Source organism: Erinaceus europaeus, chromosome 6 (genome assembly GCF_950295315.1).
Source record: "Erinaceus europaeus chromosome 6, mEriEur2.1, whole genome shotgun sequence".
Taxonomy (NCBI): Eukaryota; Metazoa; Chordata; class Mammalia; order Eulipotyphla; family Erinaceidae; genus Erinaceus; species Erinaceus europaeus.
Window position 1 is genome coordinate 1,978,307 of NC_080167.1, and position 22,440 is coordinate 2,000,746.

The 22,440-nt window shown below is 52.4% G+C and overlaps 1 protein-coding gene across 8 annotated transcripts in view; it reads right to left on the reverse strand.

Annotated features, from left to right (window-relative positions):
• The window catches only part of MTMR3 (myotubularin related protein 3), a 110,901-nt gene that overhangs the window by 51,270 nt on the left and 37,191 nt on the right, over positions 1-22,440 (reverse strand). The window contains exon 1 of one of the 8 annotated variants that reach the window (XM_060192844.1): positions 7,079-7,136. The exons of the other annotated variants lie outside the window; for them this stretch is intronic. The gene's annotated coding sequence lies outside the window, so the exon portion shown is untranslated. Of the gene's footprint in view, positions 1-7,078; positions 7,137-22,440 lie in introns of those variants that run through there. 8 annotated transcript variants of the gene reach the window in all.

Consider the following 22,440-nt stretch of genomic DNA (forward strand, 5'->3'; position numbering starts at 1 on the left):
CACATTGCAAAGCCATTTTGGAACCCAGCCATGGGCACTGCCCATTGTGCCATGCTGTGCTGTGCCCTGACTGCCTCCAGGAACATGTCTCCAGCCCCACACTTTCTGCACCAGCTCCCCCGCCCTCCCTGACAGCTGCACATGTGGCTTCTTCTCCATGCTGGGCTTACCATGGGGACTCAAGCACACAGCCGTGCGTACCCAAGCATGATTTTCCTACTTTATCTTATTTTAAGAAATGTTTTTTATCTTTATTTATTGGATAGAGACAGTCAGAAATCAAGAGGAAAGGGGGAGACAGACGGGGAGAGAGACAAAGAGACACCTGCAGCCCTGCTTCACCACTTATGAAACTTTCCCCTGCAGGTAGGGACCGGGGGCTTGAACCTGGGTCCTTGTGCACTGTAACGTGTGCTCAACCAGGTGCGCCACCACCTGGCCCCTGATTTTCCTACTTTACCAGGTACTTGAGATGCTCAGCTCCAACACTGAGGAAGACATGGAGGTGAACTAAAGAAAGGGCACTGGGCTGAGATCACACTAGTGTCAGATTCTCTCGAGTAAGTGCAGGTCCCCCCACTGAGTTTCACACTGAGGAACAGACATCAGGATGGACAGGACTAGAAAGGGCGATGAAAGTGCGAAGTCACCTTCACACACCTGACACACCTTGCGCAGGAGAAGACATACTCACAGCTGACCAACAGAAAAGCGGACCTGTGCAGCCACAGCTAGCTAGAGCTACATCCAGAGAGGACAAAAAAAGCGAGAAGTCACTCTTCTGGCCAAGTTCAAGTCCGTACTCCGGCAACTAGGTAGGGGCTGTTCATGGTTTTGAGAACAAGCCATTAACAATCCAAACGGCCACCAGTCTTCACACTGCAAGTCGTGTCCAAGAGGACAAGCTCAAACACCTACTCTCTCAAGGAGTTCCCAAGTATTACTGGAGGAACAGCCAGCAGACCCAACAGTTGTGTTGGCCAGAAGACCGAGCCTGGAGGCTGGCGGCATGCCTGAGTGACTGTCATCTCATTGCAGGACAAGAAGAACTTCACCTCCAGTCACAAACAGAACCCATCAGAATGCTTGACTGAATTTAAGGAAGGAGACCAAGTACTGCAGGAGGGCTGATGATAAGTCATCAGTAACCAGGGATTTTCCTCGGATGTTTTTAAATAACTGCAATTAATAATTGATAAAAAAAAAAAACTGTCTAAGCCATGGGTTCACAGTGACAAAGTCTTGAGTGAGCAAAATTCTTTTTTTTTTTTAAGATTTTTTTTACTCATTGTACATGACACAGTTTCACATGAGAGAGAAAGGGAGACTTGAGCACTTCCAGCACACTGGTGCCCGGGGATCAGAGCCAGAAGCCGAGGCGTGCCGGCCCTGCTCCCTGGCCACTGGCCCGGCCACTGGGGCATTAGTCTTGAGCCCCATTCTGCTTCATCTATTCGGAAAGGCCGGAGCGTTTTCAAAGTGTATTGGCCAAGCTGCTCATGCTCATACTAAGTATTAGTAAGATGTTCTCTGGGAATATAAAAAACTTCCCAGACACGGAGTCCAAGTTAACCTAATTCTGTACACATTATGGAATATCTAAGGCCACTGTCTACACACTAAAACTTTTAGTACTATTTGGCTCAGCATGGAAAAACCACAACTCGCTGGCATCCTCGTCTCCATCAAGCGTGTGAAGACACCTCTGCAGAAAACCAGGTCTGCGCAGTGACAGCCTGGTGCCCGGTGTGAAGGCCGGGCGGTTATAGCTGTGTAGGTGTGAAACTAGGCACCTGGAGCCTTGTAACTGTGTGACCGATGAACAGAATGAAGACTGAGACTGGCTCTGTGGCATTCTCAGTCTCCCAAGTCAGGCTGAGCAACATGTTTCCCAGATTTCCCAACATCAGAGAGGCTCGTCAGAGAGCTGTGTCTGCAGGTGGGAGGGCGGTGTTACTCAGACTCTGGGGAGCAGCAGGCCAGTGGATGGATGGCATGTCAGGTATTTCTGGTTTTTAGTCAGGACACTTATTCTTGCTAAAAGAAAAAAGAGTGTGTGTGTGTGTGTGTGTGTGCGTGCGCACATCTAAAAATGCTTCTCATCTTTCTTCTATTTCCTTGGCATCTGGCCTCAGCTCTATGTAACCATATAGTTCTTTTTCGATTCCCAGCATTCCGCAGAGTGGTGTGCAAACTACTGGTAGTATTAGAAATGACAAATGGAGCACTGATAAATACCTTTAAAAAAATCAAGAATACAGGTTAAGCACACGTGGCACCAAGCACAAGGACCGGCGTAAGGATTCTGGTTTGAGCCCCCGGGTCCCCACCTTCAGGGGAGTTGCTTCTCAGGCAGTGAAGCAGGTCTTCAGGTGTCTAACTTTCTCTCCCCGTCTTCCCCTCCTCTCTCCATTTCTCTCTTTCCTATCTAACAATGACGACATCAATAACAACAATAAAAAACAAGGGCAACTAAAGGGAAAATAAATATTTTTAAAAATCAAGAATATATATGTATATATATATGTATATATATATGTATATATATATGTATATATATGTGTATATATATGTATATATATATGTATATATATATGTATATATATTGAGAGGGAGGACAGATAAACAGAGAGGGGGAGAATCTTAATTTCAATGATCTGCCCCCCCCCCCAAAAAAAATATAGCACTCTGGCTGGTCACAGTGCTCCCAGAAAATTCTGACTTTTCATTCTCATGCCTTGATTTCATGGTTTGTACATTTCCAAGTAAGCTGTTTTTTTTTCTCTTTCATTCTGATGTTCCATGCTTTAGTCTATGTCTAACGTTGCAGAACAACAAGAATAAGTATCCTCGTCTCCTAGAAGTGGATCCCTTGGTCATGAAATAGATGATATACAAAATAAAACAGAAGCACACAGAAATGATGAAATAGAAAGCATCAATAGTGAGCCAGCTACAAGATTTCTTTTCTCTTAATTTGTTTATTATGGATAGAGACAGAGGGAAATTGAGAGGGGCAGGGGAGATAGAGAGGGAAAGAGACAGAGACACCTACAGCCCTGCTTCACCACTTGTGAACTTTCCCCCTGCAGGTGGGGACGGGGGGGCTCGAACCCGGGCCGTCGGGCAGTGTAATGTGTGTGCCCCTCCAGCTACACGATTTCTTACATAAACATCAAGTCTCCTCATCTCTATACAGTTGGTTGCTCTACGCTTTTTGTGCACATTTCCTCACTGGGCAGCACGTTTGAAGTTGGCTGCTCTCTGCCCCCAGCCCGCTGTGCTCTTGTTATTGTTCCTGATAAAGATGTGCTTCATTTCCCTCTAGAAAAATCAAGAACTATATGTTTATGCCAATGAGACCGGGGAAAAATACTCCGTGCTGGCTCTGAGATGCCACTACATCGAACGTTCTATTAACTGTACAGCCTGAACAGGCAAGTTGTCGGCTCAGCTACACCGCGCCACCTTACAAGGAGGCCGAGGCGCAGGACAGCGACCTGCACAGCGCGTCAGGGTCTGCACAACGAGCCCGGCCAGGGACCCAGCACCCCCAGCCTTCTCCCGTGCCTTCCCAGAGCCCCTGCCTGGGAGCCCCCCACCCCGTTCTCCCGAGTTCCTCCCTCTCTTCCTGACTCAGCCCACCCAAAACTCCCTTCAGGCTCCAGCCACGCTGAGGCAAAGACTGGGACTGTACAGCTCCTGGCCTGGCAGCTGCCCAGGTTTTCGTGTTCTGGCTTCTTTGGTAAGAGTTCTGGCTTCTTGGGAGTCGGGCGGTAGCGCAGCGGGTTCAGCGCACACGTCGCAGTGCACAAGGACCGGCGTAAGGACCCCGGTTCGAGTCCCCGGCTCCCCACCTGCAGGGGAGTCGCTTCACAGGCGGTGAAGCAGGTCTGCAGGTGTCTGTCTCTCTCTCCCCCTCTCTGCCTTCCCCTCCTCTCTCCATTTCTCTCTGTCCTAGCCAACAATGACGACATCAATAACAACAATAACTACTAATAACTACGACAACAATGAAAAACAACAAGAGCAAGAAAAGGGGAAATCATACACACACACACACACACACACACACACACGCACACACACACGCACTGTTTCTTCTATGAGAGGCACTGGGGTGCCACTGAGCTTGAACCCAGGGCCTCACCAGACGCCAGTCCTGAGCCCCAGCCCGCACCGCCTCGCTCGCTCACTCGCTCGCTCGCAGACAGCCCCCAGCCTCCGCACCGCCGATGCAGGAAGCGCGGGGTGTGCGGGCACCGGCCGTGGGCTCGGCCGGGCAGGAGCCCCTCAGCTCAGCAGAGCCGCCGGCCGAGCAGCCTGGGCGGGTGGCAGCGGGAGCTCTGCTGCGCTCTCTCGCCCTCCTGCCCTCAGAAAGGAAAAGCAGACGGAAGCCTGGGCCGGGCGGCGGCGTGGGGTGCGTATGCGGCGCGGAGTGCCACCCGCAGACTGCCTTCCGAAGGACGCGACGAGGGGCCGGTGGGAGCGCGCCCAGTCAAGCACACAAGTCGCCGTGTGCGAGGACCCAGGCTCGAGTCCCTGCTCTCCCCCTGAAGACGGGATGACGCTTCCCAAGCAGTGCTGCAGGTCAGTGGGTCTCTCTCTCTCTCTTTCTCTCTATCGTTTCCTCCTCCTCAGTGTCCCTAGTCCTACACAATAAAACAGAAAAAATGGCCTCCAGGAGCAGAGGATTCATACTGCAGGCACGGAGCCCCAGCAGTAACCCCGGAGGCAGAAATAATAACAGAGACCAAATGAAATGGCGCGGCCCCCTGACTGGCCTTTCTGGCTCACGCGCTCTCTCTCCTTCGGCAGGCAGCCCGGCGCGGCACACGCGGTGCCCGGCCCCTCGGCCTCTCCCGAGCCGGCTGCTCCCCCGGAAGGAAGCCCGACGCCTCCACAGGCCGTGGCTGTGAGTAGGCGCCTGTCCCCGCACGGCCCGCGGCCTCCTCAGCGCCCCGCCGCTCCCCACAGGCCGCGTCCCCACACGAAGCCCGAGCCCAGCGCCGTAATAAAAGGTGTTTCTGCCCTCCCGTCCCACCCGTGCTGCCGCCATTCACCCAGCAAGTCGAGCCGGTCACCAAACCTCTGCTGGCTGCGGTTCGGGAGCTACAGACACCGCCGCCACCTCTGTCCCCGCGGCCGCACGGTCCAGTCAGCGCACGGCCACACGCCTGTGCCTCTCACCCCCGCCAACACGCGGTTGCTCCTGTGGGCCGTCAGCCTCGCCCGACTGCTCACACCGAGGAGACGGGGATCTGGGCGAATCTCATGTCGCCTTCCACCCTGGCTTGCGGGTCCGCCACGCAAGGCTCCGTGCGGGCTCACTGTGTGTCACGCACATCCCGGTCGGGACTGCGCGGCTGCGGACCCGGGAAGCTCCCCCACTCCTCACGGCCAGAGGGGCGCGAGCAGGGCATCAGCCGCCGGTCAGGGCAGAGCAGCACCCGACGCGCTCCGCCCAGCGAGCGAGACCTAGCCGCCGCCACGTCTGCCCACCCGACCTCACGTGAGACCCCCTCTGCCTCCGCCCCACGCCACGTCGCTCCACCTCCCTTCCTGCAGGCTGAATCGCACCACGTGGCTAAGCAGATGAGTTTCTATTAAGTTGTAAATTTCCAAAGTCCAAAAACACTAAAGTAATGTGATTTTGCTAAAGCAAATCTCCAATGATCGCATCCGAAGCTAAGAAATCACTTGCGGGAGCCGGGCAGTGGCGCATCAGGCTAATCGCACATGACACGAAGCGCAGGGACCGGCGTAAGGATCCCGGTTCGAGCCCCCCCCGCTCCCCACCTGCAGGGGAGTCGCTTCACAGGCGGGGAAGCAGGTCTGCAGGTGTCTGTCTTCCTCTCCCCTCTCTGTCTTCCCCTCCTCTCGATCTCTCTGTCCTATCCAACAACAATGACAGCAATAGCAACAAGGGCAACAAAAATGGGAAAAACGGCCTCCAGGAGCAGTGGATTCCCAGTGCAGGCACCGAGCCGCAGCGATAACCATGGAGGCAAAAAGAAAAAAGAAAAGAAAAGAAAAGGAAATAAAAGAAAAGAAGAGAAGAGAAGAGAAAAGAAAAGAAAAAAAGAAATCACTTGCAGTGCAGGAGCTGGTGAGTGGGTGGAGTGCTGAAGGCTCAGACTCAGGCCCTGGGCTTGATTCCTGCACTGCACGGCCCTGCTGATGTGCTGGTCCTCCCTTCCTCGTCCTCATTAATAAGTATTTTTAAGAATAATAAGTGTACATGGAACTGGGTGATAGCACACCCCACAGAAGGCACACATGACATGAGCAAGGGCCAGTCACCACCTGTGGGGGTGGGGGTTTCCCCCGTGGTAAGAAGCACTGCAAACACATCTCTCCTCTCCCTCCCTCCCCCAATCTCTATCTCCATTCTTCTCAGTCTCTCCATCTCTGCTGGGAGTGGCAGAAGAGGCAGCTGTAACCCCAGTGGCAGGACAGCGAGACAGGAAGGCAGGAAGGCAGGAAGGCAGGCAGGCAGGCAGGCAGGCAGGCAGGCAGGCAGGCAGGCAGGCAGACAGGCAGGAAGGCAGACAGGCAGGAAGGCAGACAGGCAGGCAGGCAGGCAGGCAGGCAGGCAGGCAGGCAGGCAGGCAGGCAGGCAGGAAGGCAGGCAGGCAGGCAGGAAGGCAGGCAGGAAGGCAGGCAGGAAGGCAGGCAGGAAGGCAGGAAGGCAGGAAGGAAGGCAGGAAGGCAGGAAGGCAGGCAGGAAGGCAGGAAGGCAGGCAGGAAGGCAGGAAGGCAGGAAGGCAGGCAGGCAGGAAGGAAGGCAGGAAGGAAGGAAGGCAGGAAGGAAGGCAGGAAGGAAGGCAGGAAGGAAGGAAGGCAGGCAGGAAGTCAGGAAGGAAGGCAGGAAGGAAGGCAGGCAGGCAGGCAGGCAGGCAGGAAGGAAGTCAGGAAGGAAGGCAGGAAGGAAGGCAGGCAGGCAGGCAGGCAGGCAGGCAGGCAGGCAGGAAGGCAGGCAGGCAGGAAGGCAGGCAGGCAGGCAGGCAGGAAGGCAGGAAGGCAGGAAGGCAGGAAGGCAGGAAGGCAGGAAGGCAGGAAGGAGAGGTCACTTAACTGAGTGGGTCAGGTCACACAAGCCGCCTCCTCTGCGGCCTCCTGGCACTGGCACAACCCAGGACAGACATTCCATGTTCATTCTAAATTCCTTGCCATTGTTTCGTGTGAGTCCCACACTCACAGCGTCCTCTCCTCTGCCAAGCAGACCCTCAGAGCTCTCCTAGAACAGCGACTAAACCTCAACTGTTTCTGCAAGCACACGCTTTGGCATTCGCCTCATGTCATTACCTCCCCGCCCACAGCCCGCAGCCCAGGAGAGGCTGCGAGTTCCCCGGAGAGCTCCTGCAGCACCTACTGGGTCAACACAATAGCTCGCTTGGATAGCGGGCGTGGCCCGGGCTCAAGCCTCTCTGGATAAAGTAAATCTAAAAATAAAAGTAAGTGAAGAGTTTATTCCCCAGATTCAAGACCTCAGCCCCCGCCAGCAGGGTGGAGGCTTGGCAAGCTGTGGAGCAGCACTGCAGGCATCTCTCCTGTCTGTGTCTATCCGTATCTCACTCTCTACCCGAAAATTTGTTAAAAGGCTTTAAAGTTGCCAGACATAGTGGCATCATAGTGCAGGCACCAAACTCAGCAATAAGTCTGCTGGCAAAAATAAACAAGTGCTTGGTGAACTGATGAGACAGCCACATCTCCTTAAAGCCCTGGGACAGGCCCACAGCCCCTCTCATGACCAGTTGAGCATCTCTGGCAGCCACTCTGCACTGTGGGGTGGGGTTACTGAGGATGTCATGTTGTGGCACTCTCACACACAAGAAAGAACTGCAAACCTCATTAAATCACATGTAAAAACACCTGCGAAAGGAAAGAACTAGCACAGAGAATGATGGCTTCCTGGGGCTGGGCGGTGGCACCCCTGGTTGAGCGCCTGTCATAATGCACAGGTTCAAGGCCCCGGTCCCCACTTGCAGGGGCAAAGCTTTGCGAGCGGTGAAGCAGTGTTGCAGGTGTCCCTCTATCTCTCTCCCTCGCTAGCCACCCATTCCCGCATGATTTCTGGCTGTCTCTATCCAATAAATAAAGATAATAAAAAAATGTTAATTGTAAAAACAAGAAGTTCATGGCTTCCCCACAGTGACACCCGCTAAATGGAAAAGCCGACAGCCTTCCTGGCCCAGCTTACAATGTGAATACCCTCACGCACTGCGTCACACTGGCTGAGAAGAACACTAGCCCAGCACTACCCTGAGGCCACTGACACCCCACTGCCCCCGCTGTCTATCCCCACTGTGCATAAGCTGACCCGCACTGAGCCGAGCTCTCACCACCACATACCCTGCTAGCACTCTCAGCTGCATTCTCCCACTGAACTAGAGATCTAACCACTGTCTCATGCTGTACTAGGCTACACCAGCGCACTGTCTCATGCCGCACTGTGCTACACCAGCGCACTGTCTCATGCCGTGCTGTGCTACACCAGCGCACCGTGTCATCCCCTGCTGTGCTACACCAGCGCACCGTGTCATCCCGTGCTGTGCTACACCAGCGCACCGTCTCATCCCGTGCTGTGCTACACCAGCGCACCGTGTCATCCTGCGCTGTGCTACACCAGCGCACCGTCTCATGCTGTACTGTGCTATACTAGTGCTGTGTCATACTGTACTGTGCTATACCTGAGCTCTGTGTCATACTGTACTGTGCTATACCAGCACACCGTCTCATGCTGTACTGTGCTATACCAGCGCACCATCTCATGCTGTACTGTGCTACACTAGTGCTCTGTGTCATACTGTACTGTGCTATACCTGAGCTCTGTGTCATACTGTACTGTGCTATACCAGCACACCATCTCATGCTGTACTGTGCTACACTAGTGCTGTGTCATACTGTACTGTGCTATACCAGCACACCGTCTCATGCCGTACTGTGCTATACCAGCGCACCGTCTCATGCCGTGCTGTGCTACACCAGCGCACCGTCTCATGCCGTGCTGTGCTACACCAGCGCACCGTCTCATGCCGTGCTGTGCTACACCAGCGCACCGTCTCATGCCGTGCTGTGCTACACCAGCGCACCGTCTCATGCCGTGCTGTGCTACACCAGCGCACCGTCTCATCCCGTGCTGTGCTACACCAGCGCACCGTCTCGTCCCGTGCTGTGCTACACCAGCGCACCGTCTCGTCCCGTGCTGTGCTACACCAGCGCACCGTCTCATGCCGTGCTGTGCTACACCAGCGCACCGTCTCATGCCGTGCTGTGCTACACCAGCGCACCGTCTCATGCCGTGCTGTGCTACACCAGCGCACCGTCTCATCCCGTGCTGTGCTACACCAGCGCACCGTCTCATCCCGTGCTGTGCTACACCAGCGCACCGTCTCATGCCGTGCTGTGCTACACCAGCGCACCGTCTCATGCCGTGCTGTGCTACACCAGCGCACCGTCTCATCCCGTGCTGTGCTACACCAGCGCACCGTCTCATCCCGTGCTGTGCTACACCAGCGCACCGTCTCATCCCGTGCTGTGCTACACCAGCGCACCGTCTCATCCCGTGCTGTGCTACACCAGCGCACCGTCTCATGCCGTGCTGTGCTACACCAGCGCACCGTCTCATGCCGTGCTGTGCTACACCAGCGCACCGTCTCATCCCGTGCTGTGCTACACCAGCGCACCGTCTCATCCCGTGCTGTGCTACACCAGCGCACCGTCTCATCCCATGCTGTGCTACACCAGCGCACCGTCTCATCCCGTGCTGTGCTACACCAGCGCACCGTCTCATCCCGTGCTGTGCTACACCAGCGCACCGTCTCATCCCGTGCTGTGCTACACCAGCGCACCGTCTCATCCCGTGCTGTGCTACACCAGCGCACCGTCTCATCCCGTGCTGTGCTACACCAGCGCACCGTCTCATCCCGTGCTGTGCTACACCAGCGCACCGTCTCATCCCGTGCTGTGCTACACCAGCGCACCGTCTCATCCCGTGCTGTGCTACACCAGCGCACCGTCTCATCCCGTGCTGTGCTACACCAGCGCACCGTCTCATCCCGTGCTGTGCTACACCAGCGCACCGTCTCATCCCGTGCTGTGCTACACCAGCGCACCGTCTCATCCCGTGCTGTGCTACACCAGCGCACCGTCTCATCCCGTGCTGTGCTACACCAGCGCACCGTCTCATCCCGTGCTGTGCTACACCAGCGCACCGTCTCATCCCGTGCTGTGCTACACCAGCGCACCGTCTCATCCCGTGCTGTGCTACACCAGCGCACCGTCTCATCCCGTGCTGTGCTACACCAGCGCACCGTCTCATCCCGTGCTGTGCTACACCAGCGCACCGTCTCATGCCGTGCTGTGCTACACCAGCGCACCGTCTCATCCCGTGCTGTGCTACACCAGCGCACCGTCTCATGCCGTGCTGTGCTACACCAGCGCACCGTCTCATGCCGTACTGTGCTACACCAGCGCACCGTCTCATGCCGTACTGTGCTACACCAGCGCACCGTCTCATGCCGTACTGTGCTACACCAGCGCACCGTCTCATGCCGTACTGTGCTATACCAGCGCACCGTCTCATGCCGTACTGTGCTATACCTGAGCTCTGTGTCATACTGTACTGTGCTATACCAGCACACCGTCTCATGCTGTACTGTGCTATACCAGCGCACCGTCTCATGCTGTACTGTGCTACACTAGTGCTCTGTGTCATACTGTACTGTGCTATACCTGAGCTCTGTGTCATACTGTACTGTGCTATACTAGCGCACTGTGTCAGTGTACTACCTACTGGACATTTGATCCTAATTTTTTTTATCTTTGGTTATTTATTGGATAGAGATAGCCAGAAATGGAATGGAAAGGGGGAGATATAGAGAGAAAGACACCTGCAGCCCTGCTTCACCACTTGCAAAGCTTTCCCTCTGCTGGTGGGGTCCGGGGGCTTGAACCTGGTCCTTGGGACCCAACCGTGTGCTCGACCTGGTGCACCACCACTTGGCCCCCTTAATGTTTTTATGGCCTCCTCTCCCTCACTGAGATAATTCTGATTTCTACAGGGGAGGAAAGAGATCTAAAAAGACCAGGGGTCAGCTCAGTGAGCTCTTCCCCATCCATCATCTATACCCTGTCTGTCACCGTTAGGAACATCAGACAGCGCGATCAGGGACCGAGCTCAACTGGGCGTCCGATCTGTGTGCCTGGCTCCTGGTTCAATCCCCAGCACCAAGTGCACCAAAGGGGTGCTGATTTCTCTGCATCTCTGTGTCTCATGCGACTTGTACAACAAATGTCTCACATGTAACAAGTCTTTCTTTTCTAATGTCTCTATTGGGGGCAAATGGTTTACAGTCAACAGGGCAATACAATAGTTGCACACGGCAACATTTCCACCTAACAACTCAGCCCCCACTAGCTGCTCCTCTGCCATCATGTTCCGGGACCTGAACCCCCCACCCCCGAGCCCCGAGTCTTTTCCTTTGGTGCAGTGCGTCAACAAACCTATTTTACAGCACACACTGGACAGCCAGCCCTCTCCAAGTCCTGCTTCTCTCCCAGCCTCTCCATCTCTGGACACACGGCGCACATGAATATGAGCGCTCGGCATGCCCTCCATCTCTTAGGAAGTGTCAGGTCTTTTTATTCTTCACAGCCAAGGTGACAACAGACAAAGTTTTCCTTAAGTGAAACACGTCTACTGCTTACCTCCAAAAGTGTCACCGTTTTAGTTCATAAGTTTGGGTCTTTGATAATATTAAATTTCGCAGATAACTTAGCAGCACAAGTGTCACGCTTTCAGGCCTATAGAGTCTTTTGAATAACTAGGTGAGACTTAACCAGCTGTGCGACAGAAAGGCCTGGACAGACCTGCTAATACCCTGCTTGTGATGGCTAAGCAACGGGAGGCAGGGACAGCAACCTGCCCACAATGAAATGCTGTGCCTTTCTGAGTAAGCACAGAAGTGGGTAAGTAACCAGGTGAAGAAGTCACAGCCTGGACCCCAGGGCGGGCAGGCTTCCCCTTGTGTCTGAATCACAGCTTCCCAGCTGGACTGAGGCAGACCCCGGGAAATCACTGGGCACTACAGAACTGTTCTGAGTTTTGACAGAAACATCAATAAATGACATCAAGTGGGAGTCGGGCGGTAGTGCAGCGGGTTAAGCACATGGCACGAAGCACAAGGACCGGCGTAAGGATCCCGGTTCAAAGTCCCAGCTCCCCACCTGCAGGAGAGTCGCTTCACAGGCGGTGAAGCAGTTCTGCAGGTGTCTGTCTTTCTCTCCCCCTGTCTTCCCATCCTCTCTCAATTTCTCTGTCCTATCCAACAACAACAACTATAAGCACAACAAGGGCAACAAAATGGGAAAAATGGCCTCCAGGAGCAGTGGATTTGTAGTGCAGGCACTGAGCCCCAGCAATAACCCTGGAGGCAAAAAAAAAAAAATTATAAAAAAAAAAATCAATGTGGGACAGGAAATAGAAGTGCAGGGACTACTCTGATTCCAAGATGCGAGGCACTTCAGTGTCCAGCACGCACAGTACTGAAAACATGTTTTATTCCAATTATATGTATCAATTTTCCAAATAGTTATTAGGAAATAAACTTTAAATTGTTTGGCCTTAACTACCTGGTAAATGGAACTGCCAGCTATTATTTTTGACTTGGGGGAGCCATGGAAAATATTGCTGAGGGTGGGGGTAGATAGCATAATGGTTATGCAAAGACTCTTACGCCTAAGGCTTCAAAGTCTCAGGTTCAATCCCCCGCACCACCAGAAGCCAAAGTTGAACAGTGCTCTGGTAAAAAAAAAAAAAAAAAAAATCGAAAATCGAAAATCAAAAATACTGCTACTGAGACCTGGGTCCGTATACATCACATGATGCCAGGAGAAGCCTGAGATGTTCACGACAATGCCCAGAAACCGTGGCTGCTGGGGAATCACGCAGATGCAGTCTCTGCCCTCAGGCTTTGCCACTTCCCGCGATATTCTCAGGTGCCTCTCCCACCAATCCTGTCCCGACACGGCACTCCTGGGTGTTGACTCTATAAAGCCCTCCTACTCCCTCGCTCACTCGCTTTCTCTCGCGGGTTTTTTAACCCGGGAGGAAAGGGTGGTGCACATAGCTGGGACGGCCATTTTTGGCTAGCTCCATGTGGCCCGAACCACTGTGTTCTCACCCAACCCTGAGGTTGCCAGTGCGAATAATAAAGGATTGTGTTCCCTCTTTGCTTGGATTTTATCTCTGTGTCCCGCCACAAAGCAACACATGGCATTTTACTTCGCACGGCACCCATGTTCAAGTGTCTAAATACACCTCAAGTGCCTCTTTCCCCAATGCAAATCTGATCTCATGAGAATGCCTCAAATAAAATAAACATATGTAAAGGCATTTTGTTTTATTTTTGTTTATATATTTATTTATTTTCTCTTTTGTTGCCCTTGTTTTTTATTGTAGTAGTTATTATTGATATTGATGTCATCATTGTTAGATAGGACAGAGAGAAATGGAGGGGGAGGGGAAGACAGAGGGGGAGAGAGAAAGACAGACACCTGCAGACCTGCTTCACCACCTGTGAAGCGACTCCCCTGCAGGTGTGGAGCTGGGGGCTCAAACTGGGATCCTTACGCTGGTCCTTGGCACTTTGCACCACCTGCGCTTAACCTGCTGCGCCACCACCCAGCTCCCTTTTTTTTTTTAACCAAAGCACTGTTCAGCTCTGGCCTATGGTGGCGTGGGGGACTTAAACCTGGGACCTCAGAGCCTCAGGCCCAAGAGTCTGTTTGCAATAACCACTAAGATGTCTTCCCCACCCCCATCTAAAGTTCTGAGAAGCTTAGAGGAAAATTAAGACTGTCGTTATCTTGCAGCTAAAGTGAACCTGCCAGGAGAACTGTGGACCCTGCGGCCTACCGGCTGTATACACTGCTAGAGCCATAGGATTCGCGAGGGCAGAAGTAAGCAGAGCAGCGGGCTAGGAAGCTGGCTCCGCTGCTAAGGGCGGGCTTGCACGTCCGAGCGCCCTGGCTCCATCTGTGCTCGCACCTGTCTCTGTCTCGCTCCCTCTCTCATAAAACAAAAGTTTTTGGGGAGTCAGGAGGTAACGCAGCGAGTGAAGTGCAGGTGATGCAAAGCACAAGGACTGGCATAAGGATCCCGGTTCAAGCCGCCGGCTCCCCACCTGCAGGGGAGTCGCTTCCCAGGCGGTGAAGCAGGTCTGCAGGTGTCTGTCTTTCTCTCCCCTTCTCAGTCTTCCCCTCCTCTCTCCATTTCTCTCTGTCCTATCCAATGACGACAACAGTAACTACAACAATAAAACAAGGGTAACAAAAGAGAATAAATTTTTTTTAATTAAAAAAAAACGGAAGTCAGGCGGTAGCGCAGCGGGTTAAGCGTAAGGACCGGTGTAAGGATCCCGGTTCGAGCCCCCGGCTCCCCACCTGCAGGGGAGTCGCTTCACAGGCGGTGAAGCAGGTCTGCAGGTGTCTGTCTTTCTCTCCCCCTCTCTGTCTTCCCCTCCTCTCTCCATTTCTCTCTGTCCTATCCAACAACAACATCAATAACCACAACAATGTTAAACAAGGGCAACAAAAGGGAAAATAATGTAAAAAAATTAAAAAACAAAGAAGATTTTTAAAAGAAGAGAAAGACTTCAAGAACTTGGGTAGTATGTTTAATGTAAAGCAACTGAGGTTTGGTTTGTATCAGTCAAGCACAAAGAAGAGTGGGTGGGGGAGAATGGCAGGAAAAGCAGGCCTCAGGCCTTGGACGGAGAACACACACTACAGGTGCGAGTGCGAGCTCTACACCTCACACTATCTGAGGGCCAGCCCTGTGCCCGCCCATGGACGTGAGCACACTCACTCCTGGTCTATCCAGCCCAGCTCTGTGCCCGCCCATGGACGTGAGCACACTCACTCCTGGTCTATCCAGCCCAGCCCTGTCCCCGCCCATGGACGTGAGCACACTCACTCCTGGTCCATCCAGCCCAGCCCTGTCCCCGCCCATGGACGTGAGCACTCTCACTCCTGGTCTATCCAGCCCAGCCCTGTGCCCGCCCATGGACGAGAGCACACTCACTCCTGGTCTATCCAGCCCAGCCCTGTCCCCGCCCATGGACGAGAGCACACTCACTCCTGGTCTATCCAGCCCAGCCCTGTGCCTGCCCATGGACATGAGCACTCTCACTCCTGGTCTATCCAGCCCAGCCCTGTCCCCGCCCATGGACGAGAGCACACTCACTCCTGGTCTATCCAGCCCAGCCCTGTGCCTGCCCATGGATGTGAGCACAATCACTCCTGGTCTATCCAGCCCAGCCCTGTCCCTGCCCATGGACGTGAGCACACTCACTCCTGGTCTATCCAGCCCAGCCCTGTCCCTGCCCATGGACGTGAGCACACTCACTCCTGGTCTATCCAGCCCAGCCCTGTCCCTGCCCATGGACGTGAGCACACTCACTCCTGGTCTATCCAGCCCAACCCTGTGCCTGCCCATGGACGTGAGCACACTCACTCCTGGTCTATCCAGGCCATCTGTATCCCAGCACTGCCACAAAGGCAGTGTGTGGCTTCTGTGTGGCCCACTGTCTCGAAGTTAAGCAGCAGACACCACTCCTGTGCTCACTAGAGCGGCGGGCACTCACCAGACACACAGGCTGGAGCAGTTCTCACTGCAGAGTGAGGTCAAGGCTGACGCGCCAAGCCGATGTTTTCCGTTTCTCCTTACTACGGCCAGAGGGCCGCTGCTGCTCCCAGTAAAAGACTCCGATTCCTGCGGAGCCTGCACCTATTTGAGGCCCTTCGCTAAAACAGCCACGGCTGGGGAAGTAGTCCACCACTTAACGACTTCAGAGTCTTTGAGCGCGACTTTGTAAAGCACGTGTTTCTGCTGACTTCCATAATTGCATGCTGTGCTATTATTCAAATTTCAGATTCTAAAAACCAACATCTTGAAAACAAATGTGCAAAGTTGTGTGAAGGAAGGAAGGAAGGAAGGAAGGAAGGAAGGAAGGAAGGAAGGAAGGAAGGAGGAAGGAGGAAGGAAGGAGGAAGACACAAGCACGAGAAGAGGACAGGCAGCTGCAGGCCTGGCTCCCTCTGTGCTCAGAGAGTAGGCAGGTGGGGTGTCCTGCCACCCAGCAGACAAGCAAACACCTCATTTTCATAGCCATTTAAAGTATCAGTCCTGCTGATGGGGATATCTGCCTGATGGAAATGAGCCAAAGGCAAAATGCTGGAGGCAGGCGGTGGCGCACCTGATTAAGCATCACGCTGCAGTGCACAAGGTCTCAGGTTCAAGCCCCTGGTCCCCACCCGTACAGGGGGAGCTTCAGGGCTGCAGGTGTCTGTCTTTCTCCCTCTCTTATCTCCCCTCCCCTGTCAATTTCTCTGTCTCTATACAATCATACATAAACATTTAAAAATATTTTTTAAAAAGTCATGCTGGAAAACTAAAAGGGAGGAAGGATGGAAGGAAGGAAGGAAGGAAGGAAGGAAGGAAGGAAGGAAGGAAGGAAGGGGGAGAAGGAAGGAAGGAAGGAAGGGGGAGAAGGAAGGAAGGAAGGAAGGAAGGAAGGAAGGAAGGAAGGAAGGAAAATGTGCACATATCACAGGAAGGAAGATGATACAGTAAAACAAGACAGCACAAAAACAAACCTCATCACAGCAAGGACTGCAAAAGCTGAATGAGGGCAAGAGACTGGCAGACTTTAACGATGCCTCTTTAGTCACTCTCAGGCCGCCCCATCAGCTGGGGCCCTGGTTGGGGAGTCCTGAGATTCCCAAACAGACATGATGGGCCTAGACCTCCAATAAATCCCTCTCTCCATTGTTACCGGTCATTCCTATCAGGAACAACACAACAGACCCCTTTGTGGGCCCCCATAGGGCCTTGCCCTCAACTTGGATCAACCACGGTAGAGAAAATTGCATCCTCCGAAGGGAGTCTGGACAACATACTCTATGCCCCACCCGAGGAAGATGGGTCCTGAAATTGGGGCAGCTTGGAACGTTCCTCCTCATGCCCACAGAAAGTGAGTTCAGATCTACAGGGATGCAGAGGTCACACAGGCTCCTATGCTGAATGTGGGCCCCAGATCACATCAAATTGATGGGGTTTGCAGTCAATATGTAGACACCTTTCCCATATTAGGGGGCTACTCTCTTCCCTGATCCAGCTTTCTGGGCCTTTTTCCAGCCATGACATCATCTCCCCAGACAATAACCTGGGTCCACTTGCATATCAGTTGCCAGGTACAGACAAAAACTAGTACAGTAATGAGCCCCTTGGAACAGACCTAAAATAGTCCTACTAGCTTTTTCCAAAACGGAGACCCCAAATGTTCATTTGCAATATTCCAGCCTTTAGGTCCATGATTAGTCAACAACTTGTTTGGCTTTATATGTTAACTCTCTTTTCAGCCACCAGGTTCCAGATGCTACCATGAGGCCAACCAGACTTCCCTGGACAGACAACAATGCGTCCTGGAGCCCCGCTTCCCCAGAGCCCCACCCCACTAGTGAAAGAGAGAGACAGGCTGGGAGTATGGATCCAACTGTCAACACCCATGTTCATCGGGGAAGCAATTACAGAAGCCAGACCTTCCACCTTCTGCATCCCACAATGACCTTGGGTCCATACTCCGAGAGGGATAGAGAACAGGAAAGCTACCGGGGAGGGGCTGGGATACGGAGTTCTGGTGGTGGGAATTGTGTAGAGTTGTACCCCTCTTATCCTATGGTTTTGTCAATGTTTCCTTTTTGTAAATAAAAATAAAAAAATAAAAAATAACTATAAGGGCGGGGTTAGACAGCATAAGGGTTCTGCAAAGAGACTCTCATGCCTGAGGCTCCAATGTCCCAGGTTCAATAAGCCACACCATCATAAGCTACAGTTGAGCAGTGCTCTGGTAAAACTAAACTAAACTAAAATAATAAAATAAAATAAAATAAAATAAAATAAAATACCAACCCTAGTTCAGTACCCAGAAGTACCCTAGTTTTGTCACAGAAGGGAGTGCCTAACAGGTACTACTGGGAAGGCCTTCAAGTGCACACCAGGTCAGCTCTTCTGAGATGCCTTTTAGTCAAATCAGTAATAATCACTTAAGTCCGGGGGCTGGGCAGATTAAGCGCATGTGGCGCCAAGCACAAGGACCGGCATAAGGATCCTGGTTCGAGCCCCCGGCTCCACACCTGTAGGGGGGTTGCTTCACAAGTAGTGAAGCAGGTCTGCAGGTGTCTGTCTTTGTCTCCTCCTCAATCGGTTTCTCTCTATCCTATCCAACAATGACAGCAATGATAACAACAACGATAAACAACAAGGGCAACAAAAGGGAAAAAACGGCCTCTAGGAGCAGTGGATTTGTAGCGCAGGCACCGAGCCCCAGCGATAACCCTGGAGGCAAAGAAAAAAAAAAAAAACACTTCTGCAACTCAACTTGGAAACCGTGAGGAAAATCAGTTTGGGAGCACTACGGGGATGCAGAGGACCTGCCCGTGCGAACCCCCGGCCTGAGAGCAGGTCTGCCTGTGCCATCAACGCCGCGGACACTTTAGATCTAGTAATAAAGCCAGACCTCTACACTGAACACTGGCTAGATGTCCTCGAGCCGGGCACTGCTTTTCAGCCCCTCAGACGTCTCCATTTCGGGCCAGAGATGATCTGACCCAACAGGAGAAAGTTGGGATGGCAGGCTTTCCATCAAGCTCCAGGCATCTGTTACAGGAAGAAGCTGCAGGCCAGGCAGGAAGTCGACCTGCTGTGTGGCTGGCTCTACGTCTGTGTTGTCATGGGCACTGACACAATTGGGCGAGTCTAAGTGCAAGGAAGACAAAGCCACTGGAGGAGGCCATGTGCCCCACGGATCAACACATGAGCGAGAGGTGAGCCCAAGCACACGGCCGGAATCTCACTCTTGACACGTTCACCCAACCAGAGTTCTAATTGTAGCAACACAGGTGGATGAAAGGATGTAATCTTGGTCCAAATCACAAACTACAGACTGGAGGAGAGACAAGCCCACCCAAGGGCTTCCAGGACACCGATTTCTCTAACCGCGCCCCCCCCCCCCCCCCCGGGAAGGGAGCGAGGAGATGTACTGTTCCAACAGTAGACCTAGTCAGGAATGCCAGTTTCTCGAGAGAGGCCTCAGAGACAGACCTGACCTGCTCCCCTGCCTTTACTCCCCTGCGCAGTGCATGTCAGCCCACTGCTTTTTTTAAACAGATATTTATGTATTCCCCTTTGTTGCCCTTGTTGTTTTATTGTTGTAGTTATTATTGTTGTTGGATAGGACAGAGAGAAATGGAGAGAGGAGGGGAAGACAGAGAGGGGGAGAGAAAGACAGACACCTGCAGACCTGCTTCACCTCCTGTGAAGCGACTCCCCTGCATGTGGGGAGCCGGGGGCTCGAACTGGGATCCTTACACCGGTCCTTGTGCTTTGCGCCAGGTGTGCTTAACCCGCTACGCTACCGTCAACTCCCTAGCCCGCTGCTTTTAGCTTTCTCTCTGGCAGAGTGGAGAACAGAACTCCGAGCCACTCTGCAGTACCGGCTCAGCCATCTGCTGCTCAAACAAGCTATTCCGTGGGCTACTGGTGTTTTAGAATTTCAGACACATCACTTACTTCGAAGATAACATTTTCTTTATTAAAGAAGCAGGGTCAGAGCAGCACTCCAGTACATGCGATGCTGGGGATCAAACTCGCAACCTCGTGCTCACAAGCACTCTACTCGTGGCTCCACATCCCCCGTTAGAATGTTTACACTTCAAAACCAGTGTTTTCAGAGCTGGTTTCCAGGCACTGCTGCAGCTGTAACCAGTCTGACCTTGCCCCAAAGCCTAACTCAGGGGCTGGGTGCGACCAGTTTCGAAGTCTGGGTTCCAAGCTGCCTACGGATCTCAGCACTTTGCCCACAGTCATGGAGCGAGACTATTTCCAGATACTGAGGGCCACGGTAGAACGGGCACGGTCAGGCTACGGCACTTTTATGCAGTGTTTCCCCAAATCGAGTAGGAGTCTTTCAAACGCTCTGAGCATTAAATGTCTAACAGGTACAGGAACCTGCTGGGAGGGAATGAGATGACAGCAGTCACCAAGCTATTAAACTGTAGACGCGACAGGGCAGAGCAGTCCACCTGGGAGAGAGCACACTTGAGCACGGGCGAGGCCTTCACGTGGGAGCACCTCACTATAGGAGCCAGGTTGGGGCCTCGCCCCCTCCCCCATCCTCTCCCCTTCTCTCTCTGTCACTCTCTGTCTGGAAGGGGGGGGGTAAAAGAGCCAGAAGCCGTAGAATTGTGCAAGTGGGAAGCCAGTCAAGCCCTACAGGAAAGAAAACAAACACACACACAGGCAAAGTTAGAGTCCAGAAGTGACACGTGTAAGAGAAAGTGACAACAGAAAGACCGCCTTCAGCAACTGCTCGCTGACTCCATACGTCCTGAGCTTAGTTTTCACAAGCAAATTCACTCACTTCCACGGATGGGGTATGTAATATAATGGCCTTTATCCAATCATCAAGTGCCCTAAAAATGTCTACTATTACAAAAAAGTGCTACTGGCAAGCAGATGAGGAAAATGCTCATCAGAAAATAGCTTTCTGTCTATGGCCATACCACCCTCAACACACCCGATCTCATCTTATCTCAGAAATTAGCTTTCTATGAGAAGAACAAAAGTACCACTGACAGACTAATGTCCAAAGCCTATCAGAGCAAAAACCACATCAAGGGGTTAGGACAACCCCAGTGACAGCACACGACAAAGTAAAGCCAAGTTAACAAGAGACATCTTCATTCTCCAAGTTCAAAATGTCCTGAGCAGGGCCAAGGGGGTGGCGCACCTGGTTAAGCACACACACTGCAGTGCACAAGGACCCAGGTTCAAGCCCCTGGTCCCCACCTGCAGGGGAGAAGCTTCAGGAGTGGTGAAGCAGGGCTGCAGGTGTCTCTCTGTCTCTCTCCTTCTCTGTCTCCCTGCCCCTCTCAATTTCTCTCTGTCTCTGCCCAGTAATAAATAAATAAATAATTTTAAAAAGACGTTACGAGCAATAGTAGAAACTACTGTGCCCACACAGTAGTCAGGACACTCACAAGCACTAGAAATTCTAGGGGTGCACAAATCTGGATAGCATGAAAGAGATTCTGCCAGCCAACACTGCACCTAAGAACTCAGAGAGCAAATTACCCTCAAAACTAAACTGTACATACCCAGGAGAGACTGCACTCTGCTTATGGAGAAGAGTGTCCTGGTCTCATTCCCAGAAGGCACCTGGGAAGTACATGGTGCAAAGGTGCAGAGACTTCTGCCTGCTCTCAAAGGGTCGAGAGAAGAGAGTGAGCAAAAATAAAAAAGCAAAAGAAAGAAACTGCAAACAACTGAGGGAGACAACTGGTAAATTCCTCTTACTGTTTCTCTGACTTACTAGATCTGAAATAATTTCAAACAAAAAAGTGTTGAAAGTCAGGCCAAGTGTGGCAGGCTAACACCAGCGTCAAGCACTCTTTGCCTGCGGGCGGCCCTAGACTTGACCCCCAGATCTTGGATGGATCTTGAAAAATTCATGTTAAGTGAAATAAGTCAGAAACAGAAGGATGAATATGGGATGATCTCACTCTCAGGCAGAAGTTTCAAAACAAAATCAGAAGAGAAAACACAAGTAGAACCTGGACTGGAATTGGCGTATTGCACCAAAGTAAAAGACTCTGGGGTGGGTGGTGGGGGAGAGTACAGGGCCAAGAAGGATGACAGAGGACCTGGTGGGGGTTGTATTGTTCTATGGGAAACTGGGGAATGTTATACATGTACAAACTATTGTATTTATTACTGTTGAATGTAAAACATTAATTCCCCAATAAAAAAATTTAAAAATTAAAAAGTCACTGAGTCTTTAAAGACTTGTTTATGTGTTGATGAAAGAGACAGCCAGAGCACCGCTCTAGCACACGGGGTGACGGCCCATGCAGGAGCTCGCAATGAGAGTCCGGGGTTTGCCCACCGTCATCTCCACCAGGGCCCAAAGTTATTGTCTTTAATTAAATCTTATTTAAATCAAATTTAATTATTTCCATATTTTATTATATGTCATATCTGATTTTTTTATCAAGACAAGTCCTCTCACAGAACCTCAAGTCTAAATCTGCAAAGCAGTGGACTCACAGAACGTTCACACTGACACGTAAGTTTATGACCAGTTCCCTGTACTTAGGTCGCCGTGGATACATTTCTGAGATGGGCCTTTTAAAAAGCATCACACTGGGGGGTCGGGCGGTAGCGCAGTGGGTTGAGCACATGTAGCACAAAGTGCAAGGACCAGCATAAGGGATCTCAGTTCAAGCCCCCGGCTCCCCACCTGCAGGGGAGTCGCTTCACAGGCAGTGAAGCAGGTCTGCAGGTGTCTGTCTTTCTCTCCCCCTCTCTGTCTTCCC